Raw genomic sequence first — 18,117 nt, 5'->3', positions numbered from 1 at the left:
TCCATTCTAGGACTTGTTTGTCCAGCACATTCCACATATGCTCGACTGGATTGAGATTTGGGGAATCTGGAGGCCAAGTCAACTCCTCAAACTCGTTGTTGTGCTCCTCAGACCATTCCTGAGCCATTTTTGCTTTGTGGCAGGGCGCATTACCCTACTGAAAGAGTCCACAGCTACCAGGGAATACTGTTTCCATGAAAGGGTGTACATGGTCTGCAACAATGCTTAGGTAGGTGGTACATGTCAAAGTAACATCCACCTGGATGGCAGCACCCAAGTATCACACTGCCTCCGCCGGCTTGTCTTCCTCCCATAGTGTATCCTGATGTCATGTGTTCCCCAGGTAAGCGATGACTCGCTCCTGGCCATCCACATGATGTAAAAGAAAATGTGATTAATCAGACCAGGCCACCTTCTTCCATTGCTCCGTGTCCAGATATAATTATCATCTGCCCACTGTTTGTGCTTTCTGCGGTGAACAGGGGTCAGCATTGGCCACACAGGCCAGCCTTCGCTCCCCACGTACATCATCAAAGAGCCTTAGCCGGGTCACTACTGTTCCTTCCTTGGACCACTTTTGATAGTTACTGACCACCGCAGACCGGGAACACAACACAAGAGCTGCAGTTTTGGATATGCTCTGACCCAATCATCTAGCAATCACAAACAAAGTGTTGTGTAATGGAGTGCAACAAGTTAGTATAAGGATGTGAAATATTGGGGTATTACAGTTTTGTAATTTCTGATTATTGGGGGGACTTGTCTCAGTGGTCACATGTTATGCCTGTTCGGTGTACTGTACAGGGAGGTGCTGTTCTTTGTTGTTACTATAACACCACAACACCACTAGATGTCATTAAATGCATAGATTTGAGAATATTTCTCAACGTTTCACGTTTGGCTCTTGCTATGTTGGGCAGAATGTATATATTTTATATCCAAAAAATGCATAATGTCAAATCAAACGGCTCCTTTTTACAAACTGCATATTTAATCTTTGTTGTCGTATTAAACTCCAGCCATTAAGTAAATTCCAACACGTGGAAGTAGGCCTAATGACTAATATTAAGACTTGTTATGGAAATCTAAAAACATTTGAAATCAATAGATCAGCGAAGATCCACCAATATCCCCTGAAATACGCAACAAAATGCATAAGTATAGATAATGATTACAATAATATCCACTGGCTTGATACTCCTCTCTGAGCCGCAGCCAAGAGGAAGGCGTGCCGCGCAGAAGACGTCATCAAACAGTTCTCGTGCGTGCCATTGCCACATTCCCCAAACGGCGCCACGGTAGAGAGAGAAAGAGAGAGAGAGCGTTTTCGGTTTAATTTCTCCACACTTCTCGTTTTGTTCTGTGCTGTTGCGTAGGACCCTACGGCTGGTTTTGTTCCTTGGCTTCCTCCAGTCGTCTGCAGAAAGTTTGTTGCCGTGAGTATAGTTTTCTTAAACTTTTCTTCAAGTGTGCCGCAGTTTGTCGTTCTTTCTTTGAGCTCTGTGTTTGTTTTGTTGTTCAACTCATGACTGTTTGGTGACTGTGATAAACAACGTAAAACCATCTGAAGAGGATGACAAACTCGGTTCTCTTTAAGCTGACATAACGAGTGTTTTTAGCCAGTTAGCTTGATAGTAGGAAGTCTCCTTAAACTCCAGCTTGTAAACTTAACGCTAATTACACTCCGTTTAACTCCTGACTCAAAGATTCGGACTTGCTCTTGGAGAGCCATTAGTTCGTCATGTATAACCGTTAGCCACTAACAAGACCAGATGATCCGGAGTGCTCTGACGACGTCTCGTTATCTTTAACTAACTGCAATAACGTTACATGAAATCATAAATGCCAGTTTCTCTTGTGAGCTCTTCACTTGAAGAGTCTGCTGAAGTTTGCTTATTAAAACGTGCCTGTTACAGATGTTGACACATTATGAGTTTAGTTTTTCTTAATTGTGTCTTGGATCTCTTCCTCCCATGTGGCACAGATCGGATGTGACCCATGAACGTTTAAGCAGGAAAAAAAGCACATGGATTCCGATATTCTCAGATCGGTTTCAGGCCTCATTCATGTGTGGAAATAAATCTGATGAATCGGTTACGTGCATTTGCGCCTGCAGTGTAACCGGACAGATCGGATACTGCCCTGTTAATGGCAAACAGTTGGATGTCAGATGTTTTTGAAACATCTCGCAGTACAGATACATCTAATACAAATAAAACGTCTCTAGTTGACAAACTGAGTATTAATTTCGTTCGTTCTATCTGTTGCTAACTGTTGTGGAGACTATTCGTTCTGGTGAAATTACAAAATAAAATGCACACAAACATGTCCCTGCTCTTGGTATACAATCAGTAATGAACACAAAACTATACCAGGTCAGATTAAATCCCAGACCCGCTAACTTAGCACACGTTCTGTTGATAAGTTAGTAAGTCTATGCATTCAAATTCTGGACTCATCTACTTTTCTATACAAAGTATGCTTTATTATGAGTGTGTGTGGAGCTTAGTCTTTTAAAACCACTGTCCAGTGCAAAGATATAATGGATTCAGATACTAGATAGTCACTTTTAAATGAAGGTGTAAGTGGGTTGTCAAATAAATCCGATTTGGGAATCCAGATCTTCAGTGTAAATGCAGCCATTGAGGAGAGATCTCAGATGGATGTCGTGCTATACAATCCCATCCTTCAGAACGTGTGAGGTTTGACACTGAAATAGCGTTTAAGTATGTTTAAATGGTGAATGTGATTTCACCAAGTACAACATGTTCCTGAACAACATATGAATCAGCCAATCAGAATTGAGGGACACGTTTTCAAGAAAGGGTTAGATGCTTCTACACTTGTTATTCACTTATCATTTCCCTCTGATTGTAGGAATAAATTATGGGTTGGGTTAGGTTTAGGGGTAAGGATTGGGTTAGGTCTATATTTTTGAACAGGAATGTTGATCCAGGATCAAGAAACGATGTTGTGTATCACTTGGCAAAATCACGGTCACCACGTTTAAATATCTCTCAAGTGTCATGAACTGAAAGAGTCAATGTTTTCGTCTTTTTTTTTTTTATTTTGAGATTGCCAAGGATGCTGCCTGAAAAACTCTAGGACGTACTGTATGTGAAATATGTTAGATTAGTTCAAGAAATCTTTTTGAAATAGGTATGCATGTTGACTTGGAATAGCCTGAATTCTTAATTTTGAGTTGGTTCAATTTAATGCATGTGCCTTTTTTTCTACCAGTATTTGAAGAGTTTATCCATGCCCATTACAGTTGCTTAAAAAGATGAAGTCCTTTGGTCTGAGGAGTGCAGATCTGCCTCCTCCCTCATTTTCCCACTAATGCAGACCAGATGGAAATTAGAGCCACTGATGCAAGCCAAGAGATAATACTCACAACCGTGCGTTCCCATGCCAGATGCCCCCCCCCAAACAAACACACACGTCTGTGCTATCTGTTGGCCAATTTCAGTAACGCATATAATTTGCAGTGAAAGAGGGAGTTGGTATACAGGATCCAAGCCGGCTGACCATCCTGCTGTCACTTTGTGTAAAGAAGAACCACTTAGAACATGTGTAATATGTTGTGGAGGTGTGGAAATCTTGCAGACATGAAGCTTCACCTTGAAGCATGTGTGAAAGTGCAGATTATGGTCAATGACATGCAAATGTGAGGTCTCATAAAAACTGACAGCAGTGTTCCTATTTTAACATCAAATCAGTCTTAAAGGATGGGGAAATTGTTTTGAAAATTGGCTTACCTTCAGGCCATCCAAGATGTAGATGGGTTTGTTTCTTCATTGCAATAGATTTTGAGAAATTTAGAATTACATCACTTGCTTACCAATGGATCCTCTGCAGTGAATGGGTGCCGTAAGAATGAGAGTCCAAACAGCTGAAAAAAGCATCACAATAATCCACACGACTCCAGTCCATCAATTGACATCTTGTAAATTGAAAAGCTGTGTTTGTAATAAATCAGCCATTAAGGCTTTTTAACTTCTGGACAAAATACCAGTCCATAATCCATAATAATACTTCCCTCAGTCCATCCCCTGTTGTCCTGTCACATCAGAAGCAACCAACATATTTGTTTAGAACTCTTTTCACGTGTAAACGTGCACATTTTTTCCTGATTCAGACAAGACTACTTTTTCACTGAAGAAAGAAATATTATGGATGGAAGGACTCTATCACAGGACCACGAGGCATGTGGATTACTTATTGTGATGTTTTTATCAGCTGTTTTAACTTCTCATTCTGACAGCACCAATTTACTGCAGAGGATCAATTGGTGAGCAAGTGGTGTAATACTAAATTTCTCCAAGTACGTTAAGATTTTTCTCCAAGCACATTAACTTTTGAGTGAACTATCCCTTCAATATATTGAATTTCATAGCTTGTGTAGTTGAGGTGTTTATTGAGCCAGGTTCAGTAAACATCAAAGGGCTGGTGAAGAACTGATGGCAGATGTACATACAAAAGCAGCCAGAGCTGTATGTTGTGCGGTTTTATTTTTTGTAGCTGTTGAACCACATAAGAACAATGGGGGGATGAGTCAAGGTTTCTGTTGCTTAGAAACAAGAGCACCCACCCAGAAGACACCAGACTCTTTTTTTTTTTTTTTTTTTTTCTCTCTCTCTCTCTCTCTCTCTCTCTCTCTCTCTCTCTCTCTCTCTCTCTCTTTTTCTTCAGCATTAACCCATCCTTTCAATAAATAGTTTGGTGTCTTTCTGGTTTCATTTCCATTATTCAAACACCGATTAAGATATCTTGCATAAAACAAATGGCCTCGCTAATGAAAATTCTTCTGTTGTCTTTTCAGGTGTGTAGAGTTCCCTGGACGGCAGCTAAAGATAGCAGCTGGTCAAGCCTGTTGTTTTCTTCCGGCCCTTGGTGAGGATCTGTTTCTTTAAGAATAGCTTTCATGATAAATCTATCTGTAAATCTATTACAGAACATTTGGTGGGTTTTATTTTAACCAGAAAAGGCCTTGCAGACTGGTCGTCATCAAAAAAAGGAAGGAAGTGACCTTGAGGTTTATGTTGTTGAATTACTTAAACGGTAGCATTTTTTTTTTTTTTTTAGTGAGTAATGAGTAGTAATGGGCGTCATAGCATTTTTATTTTGCAGCTGGTATGAATTTTTTAAAAACTGCCACACCAATGTAAGTGCAGACTGAGCAATGTAGAGAGCATTGTGAAGTAAGAGGGGATTTCTGTTAACGTAACCTACAAAGATTGCCAGCGGCCTCTTGTTCTTTCACATTCACAGCACATTAAAACATCATACTCTTACTTGATCTTGACATATTGTGTGTCATTAGATAGATTTACGACTCTAGCTTCAATATTTGACTGCTCTTTATGATAAAACTCGGTTTTAGTGATAGTAATTTTCACATAGCTGCATAGCGGCTATATACAGTGCCGTGAAAAGGTTTTTGCCCCCTTCTTGTTTTTTATATTTTTGCATATTTGTCGCACTTAAAAAATTCAGATCATCAAACAAATTTTTATATTATACAAAGATAATGCAAGTTAATACAAAATGCAGTTTTTAAATAATCATTTCATTTATTAAGGGAAAAAAGCTGTCCAAACCTACCTGGCCCTATGTGAAAAATTAATTGCCCCCTCCTGTTAAATGTTGAAAGAACTATGATTAACCACATTATTTTAGAAAGCGGAGTTAAATTTCACTAGCCAAACCCAGGCCTGATTACTGCCAGACCTGTTGAATCGAGAAATAGTACCTGTCTGATAAAGTGAAGCATGCTTAAAGAGCTACACATCATGCTGCGATCTAAAGAAATTCACGAACAGAAGAGAAACAAAATAGTTGACATGTATCAGTCTGGAAAGGGTTATAAAGCCATTTCTAAGGCTTTGGGACTCAAGCGAACCACGGTCAGAGCCATTATCCACAAATGGAGAAAACTTGGAACAGTGGTGAACCTTCCCAGGAGTGGCAGGCTGACCAAAATTACTCCAAGAGCACAACAACGACTCATCCAGGAGGTCATAAAAGAACCCAAAACAACATCTAAAGAACTACAGGCCTCACTTGCCTCAATTAAGCTCAGTGTTCATAATTCAACAATAAGAAAGAGTTCCGAGGCAAAATCCATTGCTGACGAAAAAAAAAAAACAAAGGCTCGTCTCACATTTGCCAAAAAATATCTTGATTATCCCTAAGACTTTTGGGCAAATATTCTGTGGACTGATGCACCAAAGTTGAACTTTTTGAAGGTGTGTATCCCATTACATCTGGTGTAAAACCAACACAGCATTTCCTAAAAATAAACATCATACAAACAGTAAAATATGGTGGTGGTAGTGTGATGGTCTGGGGCTGCTTTGCAGCTTCAGGACCTGGACGACTTGCCATAATTGATGGAACCATGAATTCTGCACTCTATCAGAAAATCCTGAAGGATAATGTCCGGCCATCAGTTTGTGACCTCAAGCTCAAGCAACACTTGGGTTATGCAGCAGGACAATGATCCCAAACACAGCAGCAAGTCCACCTCTGAATGGCTCAAGAAAAACTAAATTAAGCTTTTGGAGTGGCCAAATCAAAGTCCGGACTTAAATCCAATTGAGATGTTGTGGCATGACCTTAAACTGTCCGTTCATGCTCGAAAACCCTCCAATGTGGCTGAATTAAAACCATTCTACAAAGAAGAGTGTGCCAAAATTTCTCCACAGTGATGTGAAAGACTCATTGCCAGTTATCACAAACGCTTGATTGCAGTTGTTGCTGCAAAGGGTTGAACAACCAGTTATTAGGGGGCAATTACTTTTTCACGTAGGGCCAGGCTGGTTTGGACAGCTTTTTGCCCTTAATAAATGAAATCATTATTTCAAAACTGCATTTTGTATTTACTCGGGTTATCTTTGTGTAATATTAATAATTAATTATTATGAATAAATTAGTTTGATGATCTGAATCTTTTAAGTGTGGCATATGCAAAAAAAAAAAAAAAAAACGGATGGGGCAAAACCTTTTTCACACCACTGTATAAAACTGCAAACGGGATTATTGAAAATGCACATTCATTCTCTGCCAGCAGAAGGCGCTTTAGGAGCAGCAGAAATACTGGTTTCCCCAGTAACGGCTTTAAACAAAGCAGCGCTCCGCTAATAAACACTGCTTTATCAGGCATTATAGGAAAGATTAAATGAAAATGACAGAAACTTTTCTAAAGACAGTTGGTGCCCTTCAAAGATACATTCATATAAAAACACCCGCACCGCGTTTTGACTTTGAAATGTGCAGAGCTCATGTTTATTCAACGAAGTCAAAGCATTTTGGAATATCTTTTAGTGGTGGGCCGCCACAAATAAATCACTGTATGGAAAACACTGAAAAAATAATGATAAAAGAATAATGAAGATTACATCTCATACCAGTCAGAGGTCGCAATGCAAAGAGCAGAAAATACTGTAGCAGGCAAAGCAAGCTCACCGTTCATGATGTGCGACGAAAATCCTAAATATTGAATTGGGGTTCAGGGGTTATATGAATGTATCTCTCGGAGGGGAACTGATTGTCTTCAGAAAAGTGCAGATGGTATTTTCTTTTCATCTTACTTTCAAATAATTCATATTAAAGTAGTATTTTTTTTTTTCTTTTTAGGAAACAAAGAAAAAAATTAACTCATTCTACTGCTTCTAATATTCTGTATGTTGCTCAAAAAGAAAATATATCGTGTCCAGCAGGGAAATGTTTTTTTTTTTTTTTTTTTTTTACCCAGTCATTTAAAAATTACACATTTCAGAGCTGTAACAACAATACCATGAAACCGTGAAATTTTTGCTTAAGGTTATCATACCTTCAAAATCTCATACCGGAACATGCCGAATACTATCTAATTGAAATAAAAAAAAACTGCTCATGTATTTTAATATTTTCATATATTTTAAGGTTTTTTTTTATTTGAGTAGTGATTAAAATGCAGTGGTTCTGCCATTTTTTTTCATGCATTCTGATTCATATAAAAGTCAGGGATAAACCGCAAAACTGCCAGAATCCTAAAAAAAAAAAACAGATTTCAAAACCAAACTAGTAATGACTTTTTCAAGAACATAACTTAGACCTTTCTATAAGCTGCTGTTGCCTAGTTACAGAGAGGAAATGAAATAAAAGCCCACCTCAATTCAGTACATTTCTAGCATGGTGACGGTCTATTGAGAGCACTTAATTGACAGGTTATGATGTGAGGTAGTATTCATTTAATATAAGGACAAAGTCATAACCAAGAATGTCTCAGTAGCATTCAAACAGATTTAGGCTGATAAAAATTCATTGTCATGCTGATTTATATGCAGATCTTGAAATTGTGAATAGTGGACAATTACTTGTCAATCCTTACTTTGTCTTAATTCATGTTCTCAAAACCAGTGAAGATCAGGTGACTTTCACAGGAATTTTCTTCTGAAAACCACTGTAGTGCCGTTGCCCAGATCGTGCTGCTATGCCTGAATGAATACGCCTACTGAGTCTTATATCCGTAATCCTAAATGCCTGGAGAGCTTGGAGTCTCACATCTGCTGTATTTTCACTTGTTGCATGGCTGAATTCCGGTTTGCGTTGTCCTTTTTCCCAATACCCTGCGTTAGAGTGTCAGAACATGTGATCTTTAAAAATAAATGAATAAAACGGCTTTATTTCACACTTAAATTCATTCCCAAGTGAGATGTTATGTAAATACTTGATGCATAAGCCTAAAACATGGTGGAATCTAAACAAAATCATAATAAATACTGTAACATTTACATTGTATGTATGTTTTTGCAATTATAACATCATCCTTCTCTAAACTCAGTGTTTCGACTAATCATTAAAAATCATTCTTGACATGATAAATGTGTTTTTATGCATTATGTATTGCGGATACGTTGCTCATATTAAAAATGCATTTCAAACAGTGGTTTGTCAAAAGGTATTTAGCTAAGTTTTGCATTTTGTAATCTAAGATGAGAAATAGCTTACGGCATTCTATAAATAATGTTAAGCCTGATCTTTTTTTCAACTTTATCTCAGGAGGACAGAGGTATTCAAAACTTGGCTCAACTCTATAGCTGATCTCATTTAACTCAGTGGTTGTGTTATCGCATCACTGATCTAGCCCACACAACACTATCTCTGCCCAGTGGGTTGGTCGAAAAGGTTGTTTCGCTAAGGCAGTGAAACATTGTTTTTCTGTCCATGTTTAAAAGACTTGGCTCAGTCAACAAGCCTCAGGTCATTTCAAACTGAAAATGCAACACCTTTTGTTGCTGCAGGTGCTTTGTCATAAGTCCTGTATGGTCTGCTGTTGGCTGAAACCCAGTATTTCACTGATGCCCATACTAGTGCTGAATGCACTTTGCTTTATGTGGATGACAGAACTTGTAAGTAGTACTGTAATATTTGTCTTGATTTTTTTATTTATTTAACATTTAATATTGAAATATAATTTAATTACGTTTTTTGTTTCAATGATTGTAATTAATAGAAGTTGTGACATTGAGATTGATATTTTAATATAAAAGTTGATCAAATGCAGCCATGCAAAATTGGTATTCAAAATACCATTGTACAGAAAGAATCAAACAAATATAAAAAATACATTTTTGTTCACATCAAATATGTGGAAAATATTTGCTCAAGGCCTGTTCGGAACCCCTGTCCTTTTCTGTGTGGGTCAGATTTAATAGGCATGACAACAACCTGTGGTAATCTGATGTCTTGTTTTAGAAAAAATTTGCAGATTCATTTTTGCATGTTGTTTTTGAAGAGCAGGTTCTATGTCTGTGACTGTGAGAGCAAATGTATAGGCTACTGGACCCAAATGAGCCCCTGGATCGATGTGACAAACTCTGACATGGTCACGTGAAAAAGGCATCAGTGATAGTGATGTGTGTTTGTGTGACTGGGACTTACCTAATGTTGAGCTGTAAAACCAAAAGATCATTTTACAAACACCTGCTGACTTTAATACCTCATAAATTTAATGACTCTAAATCAGGGGTGTCAAACTCAGTTCCTGGAGGGCCACACTCCTGCAGAGTTTAGCTTCAACCTGCTCCAACAGACCTACCTATAGGGCCTGTTTACACCTGGTCACTTTATGCGTTTTTTCTGGTAGGATAGCTCTTCGATCGTGAAAGGACCAGATGTAAATGCCCTCCAAAACGCATTTGAGATGGATATAAATCCGATCGCTCAGACCACTTCATGAGGTGGTCTGGGACGCGTTCCAGACGAAACTGGACAAGTGTAAATATATCTGATTGTTGAAACCACATATGCAAATTTTACTCCTCCCAAAACATTAAAATAATAAACGAGTGAGAGCGTGTTATAGGCTATATGACATTATAGTCCGATATGACAGTGCTAATGCAACACGCATTGCTGCAGACAAGTAGCTGAGCATCTCTTCAGCAAGCCGACGTGCAAACTGCTGCGAATGAAACTGAAAGTAAGACGCAGACGCTCAACACACAATCATCTATATTAAAAGTAGTGTGACTAACATATCTTTCCAGTGCTGATGCCGCATGTTCTTCTATTGCGAGCTTTGATCTTGAAATGAGCTAATAATTAATAAAATGCATCGCTTATTTTGATTTCGTTGACATGAACTTGGTTAAATTTAAATATAGCGGTGGAATTGAAGATCGGATTTATATCCATTTTGCTACGCCACATTTATGTGGCCAAGTGTAAATGGAAACATTTTAACAAAACAGATAGATATCAGATCAGCGATAACGCAAGAAATGACCAGGTGTAAATGGCCCCTTAGTTTTTAGGTAATTCTGAAGACCTTGATTAGCTAGTTCAGGTGTGTTTAATTAGAGTTTGAGCTAAAGTGCAGGGCTGTGGCCCTCTAGAAACTAAGTTTCACATCCCTGCTTTAAAGTGCCCCTATTATGCCATTTTTAAGGTTGCTAATATTGTTTTATGAGTCTACTAAAACAGGTTGACATGCATGCAAGGTAAAAAAAAATGTTAGTTTTCTCAGAAAATTATAAGATTATATTTTACCTAATTTCTAAATGATACATAAACGACTCATGCAAAGCAGTTCAAAGAATCAGTCTCTCTAAACCCCTCCTTTCCGTGAGCCCTCACTGCTGTGATTGGCTAGATGGTGCAGTCGTTTGTGATTGGGTTGGTCTACTGTGTACACCGCGTGTCGGAAATGAAACGCCAACTGCCATGACAGAATGACAGCCCTGGAGAATTGTCAATACATAGAAAATATTGTTTGGATTGTAGCTTACCAACTTGAGCTGGAGTCTGATGATGAAACGGTTGAAGTGGTTGATTGACAAGAGACTTATTCACAAGCACCAGTGGAGCAGGGCGTTTCTCAGTGGTTAGTGTCAAGTGTTGACAAGTTTGTGGTAATTATGAGATGTGATCAAACAAATTTACTCACAGCGTAGGATACAGCGTCTTCTCAATTATTTTAACCACATAGAAATTTTACTGTGTTTGTGGGCAGGCAAGTTGGAGACCTAAAATGTGGGCGGGCATTATGCAAATGTGTTACTTAGTGACGTAGAGCTGTAACAGATTAAGATTCAAATTCCTGAAGACTCGTTTCGGCGATTGCGAGCCGACTCCAGAAGGGTCACAAAGAAGTTTGCGATTTATACTAAGAAAAATCTGTCAAATCTGCAGTTTTATAGTGGGACTATAACTTTACAGACATTTAACCAGTCATGTTCTCTTTGACTCTACTTTTCAGCTGCAATGCACTGTGAGCATAAGAGACCCAAATGGAGAAAACCGTTCTAATTGACTGTGTTTTGTGATTGATCTTGCGTCATGGCCTATTTTTCAAATTTTTTTTTTGAACAGACAAATTGCTAGTCACTGGAATCTTGCCTTGTCATCCCTGGTTAGGACATTATCAGTCCTTGATAGGCATGTGGTTTCCATTGGTCCAGTCATCTCCATTATTACATAAAATAATAATTATTTATTGGCTATCGATGCAGACGTTCTCTCACTGAGGATGTTTACATGAATTAAGCTTTGAGCTACATCCCCATTCACACATTCAAATGTGATCTCAAACCAACTGTGTGGAATCAATGAGAACTCAAATGCAACATGCCAAATAGTGTTTTTGTTGATTGGAAAAATAAAATAGTTGTTAAATAATTGGTAGGATTTAAGGGTAGAAATGTTTTGATCCACTATAAGAAAGCTGTCTTCTGCTCATTCGTGGACAGTTGCAGAGAACAATGAATCAAGGGGGAGACACTCTGCTCTCTGAGACTGATATAGGGCTGTGCAAAAAATCGAATACGATTTTCATGCGCATCTCCTCAGTAAAGGCACTCCTGTGATTAGTAGTATATCTCCAGCACGTGCGTTAAGATCAGGGTTGCCAGGTTTTCACAACAAATCCTGCCCAGTTGCTTCTCAAAACTAGTCCAAAACTAGCCCAATCGCGTTTCCAGGAGGTTCCCCGATAAAAATTGCATCCCGGGTTTAAATGTTTTTTCGGCAGGGTTCCCTTGGTAATATTCACATTTTAGGGGCTAAATATCACGTTATTGGTATTGGGGTCGCTTCAACCCGCGAACATGAAAAACAACCGCAGACTTGGCAACACTGGTTCAGGTGAAGCGGCATTTACTACACAGAGCCATAGTCCACCGACAAGCTACACAAAATCGCTTTCAAAATCGACAAAGAATCGCCTGCGATTTTAAAATCGATTTTGTGTAGACTGTCAGTGAATTACGGCTCTGTGTAGTAAATGCCAACCAGTGTTGCCAAGTCTGCGGTTGTTTTTCATTTTCGCGGGTTGAAGCGACCCCAATACCAATAACGTGGTATTTAGCCCCTAAAATGTGAATATTACCAAGGGAACCCTGCCGAAAAACGTACATTTTAACCCCGGGATGCAATTTTTATCGGGGAACCTCCTGGAAACGCGATTGGGCTAGTTTTGGACTAGTTTTGACAAGCAACTGGGCAGGATTTGTTGTGAAAACCTTGGCAACCCTGATCTGAACGCACGTGCTGGAGATATACTACTAATCACAGGAGCGTCTTTACTGATGAGATGCACATGAAAATCGTATTCGATTTTTTGCACAGCCCTAGACTGATGGTGCCCAGCTATCAGACAGCCATCCATCCATAATATTTTATCAAAACCTGAGCTGATGCCATCATTGCATGAATAATGATGTCTGTAAATGTCATTATTCTCAAGGTGGTCTGCTGAAAGGAAGTCAATAACAGATCTCTCAGCCTAAGCACAAACTCTGTGAGCAGGCACATGCCACCAAGAGCTCTGTCTACACACTAAATCTAATCAATCACTGCAGCGCATGGAGTTGACTATTGGCAGAATCTGGGCTTGATGTCTTTGGATATTATGTGGATGGAATGTGTGGTGGAACGCTTTTAGAATTGACACTTTTTCATACTACATCAAGAATGTTTGGACTGGGTGATTAAATAATTGATATAGAACTAATGAAGGTATTTATAAGTATTCAATTAATGATGGTTTAATTGAAAAGTTATCAAAACCAAAATTAATCAACATAATTTTCCCATGTCGGTTATTCTGTTTTTTTGTTTTTGTTTTTTTAAATCCTGTTAATACTTTCCACTTAAAAGCATAGTACCCTGTCTTATTTGATGACAGCATGGCGGAGGAGGCATTCTGGGTTATGTTGAAGGGAAACAGTTGCTGCCAGATTGTCCTACTGGGCATGCACACATCAATATTGCAGCATTTTTGTCATGCTGAACAACTATCAATTACTGTATCTGCATTACTGTTAGGTTAGGTTTAGGGTTGTGGGTAGGTAGATGTTAATAAAACACAATCTAATAAGTAGAAAATTTAACTTATTGTTATTTTCTGGCCGTAGCTGAATCCCTTCTAGCCACAACTGGCAATCTGGGCTGTAATTTTTATTTATTTATTTAATTATTTTTTTTTTTTTTTTTTACATTCCTGAGTGCTGTATAATGTTATGAGCACACAGGAAACACAGCCTGCTGATCCATTAGAGGTGCCCTGTCCAAGCCCTGCTCTTCTTGAGTCATGTTTTTGTGCTACTTTTTCCTGGTTCGGAGCTGGTGCTTTGGGTGTCAAAAGACAAAGTACCTATTTGAAACTCTGCTCTGGCTTCGAACCGGCACTGATACATGAGGGTCAGTTCTAGTATTTAGTGACAACAAAGGTTTAATGGCTGTGTGAGTGTATGGAAATTGTCTTGGGTAGCTACATCTGTTAAATAAATGGGTTATTTTATGATTATTATATTAAGATGGTTATATTATGGTTATTGCATTATTTTCTTTGATCTTTTGATGTAAGAGATTATTGTACCACAGTGAAGACATACTGTTATTTTTTTATTTTTTTCCTCACCAGTGGACACATAAGGGAATACTTTTTTGTGAGTCTCAGGTGATGTTTCTTACACAGCAAACAGATGTAAAACCTATAGGGCTGGATTATTCGAATATTGGTGGGTTGGTATTCGATTTTCAATTTTGAGATTTGAAAAAAATCCTGAACACCTGGCATCCCCCACGAAACGGTTCTCATTCGCCCTTGAATATGAATTGCCCATGAGTGAACGTCATGATTCAGTTCATCTGGAAGAGAAGACAAAAATGCCAAGACATCAGCTGTGTGGGAGCGCTTTAAATTGAGTGAGGACAAGACAAAGGCAGTGTACCAAATATGCGATTTGAAACTGGTCTACCATGTTGTTATGAAAACATTAGCGTATTATGATGGCCAACGGCCGATCGTCGGCTTGGTGTGTCCTGCGCTTTAGAGAGAAGAATATGTTCAGCCCCCTCCCTCGGAAGCTTCGAATATTCGGTGTTGATTGCTACCGAAGCTTCAAAGCTCAAAAAATGGTATTCGGACCAGCCCTAAAAACCTAAAACGTGCATCGGTGAAACAGACAGTTTAAACTTCTCTTAGTATTAGATGTTACTAGTTGGCTTATGGAGTCGTTAAAAAGTTTGTTCACTTACTCACAATTACTCATCAAGACTTATGTAAATTAACATTTAAATTATGCTTTTTTTTAAATATTCTTTTATAATTGTTGCCTGTTCATTGAATAACATTATTATGAGTAAATGATGACAGAATTTTGATTTTGGGGTGAACTAACCCTTTAAAAAAATTAATGGATCGGGAGTAGATGCAAAGTGCCATTTACAGAACTGTATGTATTAGGGCTGTGCAATTAATCGCAAGCGATTATCATGTGCATCTCATCAGTAAAGCCAGTTCCGTGATTGGTAGTAAATCACCATCACCTGCTTTCAGATGCAGCAGCATTTACTACACAGAGCTGTAGTTCACAGACAGGCTAGGCAATAATGTGTTCATAATTGCAGATGAATAGCATTCAATTATGAACGAAGTGAATGAAAACAGTGTTTTGGAATAGAATGTGGTCCTGTTTCATTATTTTGCTCATTCCTGATGTAGAATTCATGATTCAGAATTCATTCAGTGAAGTGTGATGTTTTGTGAAACTGAGCTGATTTATATCAGTCTGTGGTATGAAATGTTAATAGGTTTGGCAACTTTCCCTTAAAATGCTTTTTTTATTGTTGTTATTATTTGGACTGTTTCAGCAGGAAGAGATTTATGAGGTACATAAAATGTTCACGACAAGTTTGATAGTGTAACATCAGATAGATTTGAGTTGATTAATGTTGGCCTTTTCACTGTTGCTCTAGAATGGATGAAACCAGAAGTGTGGTGACAGCTAGCATGACATACTGTTGAGACCGAGTTGAGAAGGTTAACTAAGTGGTGCTGACAGCCCTAGCTTCACATTTCACATATGACAGGTTCTAGCTTTACCCTCCTGAGCTGGTGAAAGAGTCCTGGGGCATAACAGAGACATGTTTTAGGCAAAGGTCATAGCACTCAGATGAAGAGTCATAGTCTGCTACTAAAAATTTTTTTTTTTTTTTTTTTTTTTTTTAATGCTTGCCAAGCCCATATTAGCTACACTGATTTCACTCTAAAATGCAGGAGTAAGCATTGGTTTCTTGTAGTGGGTGGCAGCAAACCATAGGCTTATTTCTAAAATGTTTCCTGAATAAAACAAAATATAATCTTGCTGTGTGAGATCAACCTGTTAAACCAGTTTTGGATACTATCAAATATCTAATAGGTCTTGTTTTAAGAATTGTATATAGGAAGTACCATTTAAATCTGCAGAGCGGTTATGTAAGACCTGACAAAGAAACACTGCCCTGCAACACAGGCCAGCGATGTAAAAACGCCAACCTTGTCCATTATGATAAAACCACAGCTTTTACTCTACTCCCACATTTTAAAAGTACTTGATGCTTTTCCTCCATTAATGCAAAATACATTGGCTCACATATTCACACTCCTTTTACACTCATACTTCATTCTTTCATAATAAATTAATCCTGAGTGTAGTCAATTCAATCGTTTTTTTTTTCCTGTAGTGAGAAATTACTTTTTAGAAAAAAGCAGTGGTGGAACTATGATGTCACTTTGTAAGCGAAAACCCGGAAGCAAGTTAGCATTTTTGCACTTCCAGTTCCATCATCTCAGAGTCAATGGGGTTTTTGAATGGGATTTTGGTTAAATCCTTAAATAAGGTTTGTGGTTCACACAAGCTCAAGATATTTTCACGTTTTATTCAACAACATAAAACACACCAGTTACACCCCACTCATGGTGTTTTTTTTTAAAGCATTTGCGTTTCTTAAAAAATAGTTTTGTTAACAATTAGGTTGGAGAAAAAAGCAACAGTCAAAGCAACAGAACAACATTAATTAGGAAAAAAGTGTGTCAGTAATGCAAAATGAAAGTTAAATGCAGTTCATCATTGAATTCAGTGATGTCATCATTCAGCTCAGTTCAGTTTAAATAGTATCTGTGCAATCGTTTGCAATCAAGACAACGATATCACTGTAAATGAAGTGTCCCCAACTAAGCAAGCCAAAGGCGACAGCGGCAAGGAACCAAAACTCCATCGGTGACAGAATGGAGAAAAAACCTTGGCAGAAACCAGGCTTAGTCGGGGGGCCAGTTCTCCTCTGGCCAGACAAAACCAGCAGTTCAATTCCAGGCTGCAGCAAAGTCAGATTGTGCAGAGGACTCAACTGGTTCCTGTGGTCTTGTCCCGGTGGTCATCTGAGACCAGGTCTTTACAGGGGATCAGTATCTGGGGCTCATCTAGTTGTCATGGTCTCTGCTGACATTCAGGGCAGTAGAGGTCCTTTCTAGGTGCTCATCCACCATCTGGTCTGGATATGTACTGGATCCGGGTGACTGCAGTGACCATCTGACCTGGATACAGACTGGATCTGGTGGCTACGGTGACCTCGGAATAAGAAATAGACTAATATTAGCGTAGATGCCATTCTTCTAACGATGTAGCAAGTACATAGGTGTTATGGGAAGTGTTCCCAGGTTCCAGTTTACCTAATTAATGCAGCCTAAAAATCCTTTAACGGATTTGGACAGCACTAAGATTCAATTGCACTAATAGAGAGATACAACCACGATCAGATGATAAGAGCAGTTCATTTGTAACTCTAAGGAGAGCAGTCTCAGTACTATGATACGGTCTAAATCCTGACTGGAAATCCTCACAGATACCATTTTTCTCGAAGAAGGAATATAATTGTGAGGATACTACCTTTTCTAGTATCTTGGACAGAAAAGGGAGATTTGAGATTGGTCTGTAATTAACTAGTTCTTTGGGGTCTGTTTGTGGTTTTTTGATGAGAGGCTTAATAACAGCCAGTTTGAAGGTTTTGGGGACATATCCTAATGACAATGACAAATTAATAATAGTCAGAAGAGGATCTATGACTTCTGGAAGCACCTCTTTTAGACGCTTAGATAACATACATGTTGGTTAAGATGATTTAACAAGTTTATACAATTCTTCCTCTCCTATAGTAGAGAATGAGTTGAACTGTTCCTCAGGGGATCTATAGTGCACTGTCTGATGCGATACTGTAACTGACGGCTGCATGGTTACAATTTATGTAAATATTATGAAATATTATGTAAAAAAACATGACTATCTTTGAAAAAATAGTTCATAGTGTTTA

The 18,117-nt window shown here is 38.5% G+C and overlaps 1 protein-coding gene across 2 annotated transcripts in view; it reads left to right on the top strand.

Moving 5' to 3' along the window:
- Positions 1-1,239: 1,239 nt before the first annotated feature.
- LOC109073052 (neurocalcin-delta A) overlaps positions 1,240-18,117 on the top strand; it is a 60,155-nt gene continuing 43,277 nt past the window's right edge. Inside the window, exons 1-2 of one of the 2 annotated variants that reach the window (XM_042772029.1) lie at positions 1,240-1,436; positions 4,823-4,893. The gene's annotated coding sequence lies outside the window, so the exon portion shown is untranslated. Of the gene's footprint in view, positions 1,437-4,822; positions 4,894-9,287; positions 9,396-18,117 lie in introns of those variants that run through there. The other variant, XM_042772031.1, reaches the window with a different exon arrangement.

The sequence above is a fragment of the Cyprinus carpio genome, chromosome A16 (assembly GCF_018340385.1).
Source record: "Cyprinus carpio isolate SPL01 chromosome A16, ASM1834038v1, whole genome shotgun sequence".
NCBI classification, from domain to species: Eukaryota; Metazoa; Chordata; class Actinopteri; order Cypriniformes; family Cyprinidae; genus Cyprinus; species Cyprinus carpio.
This window is presented reverse-complemented; position numbering and strand designations above follow the sequence as displayed.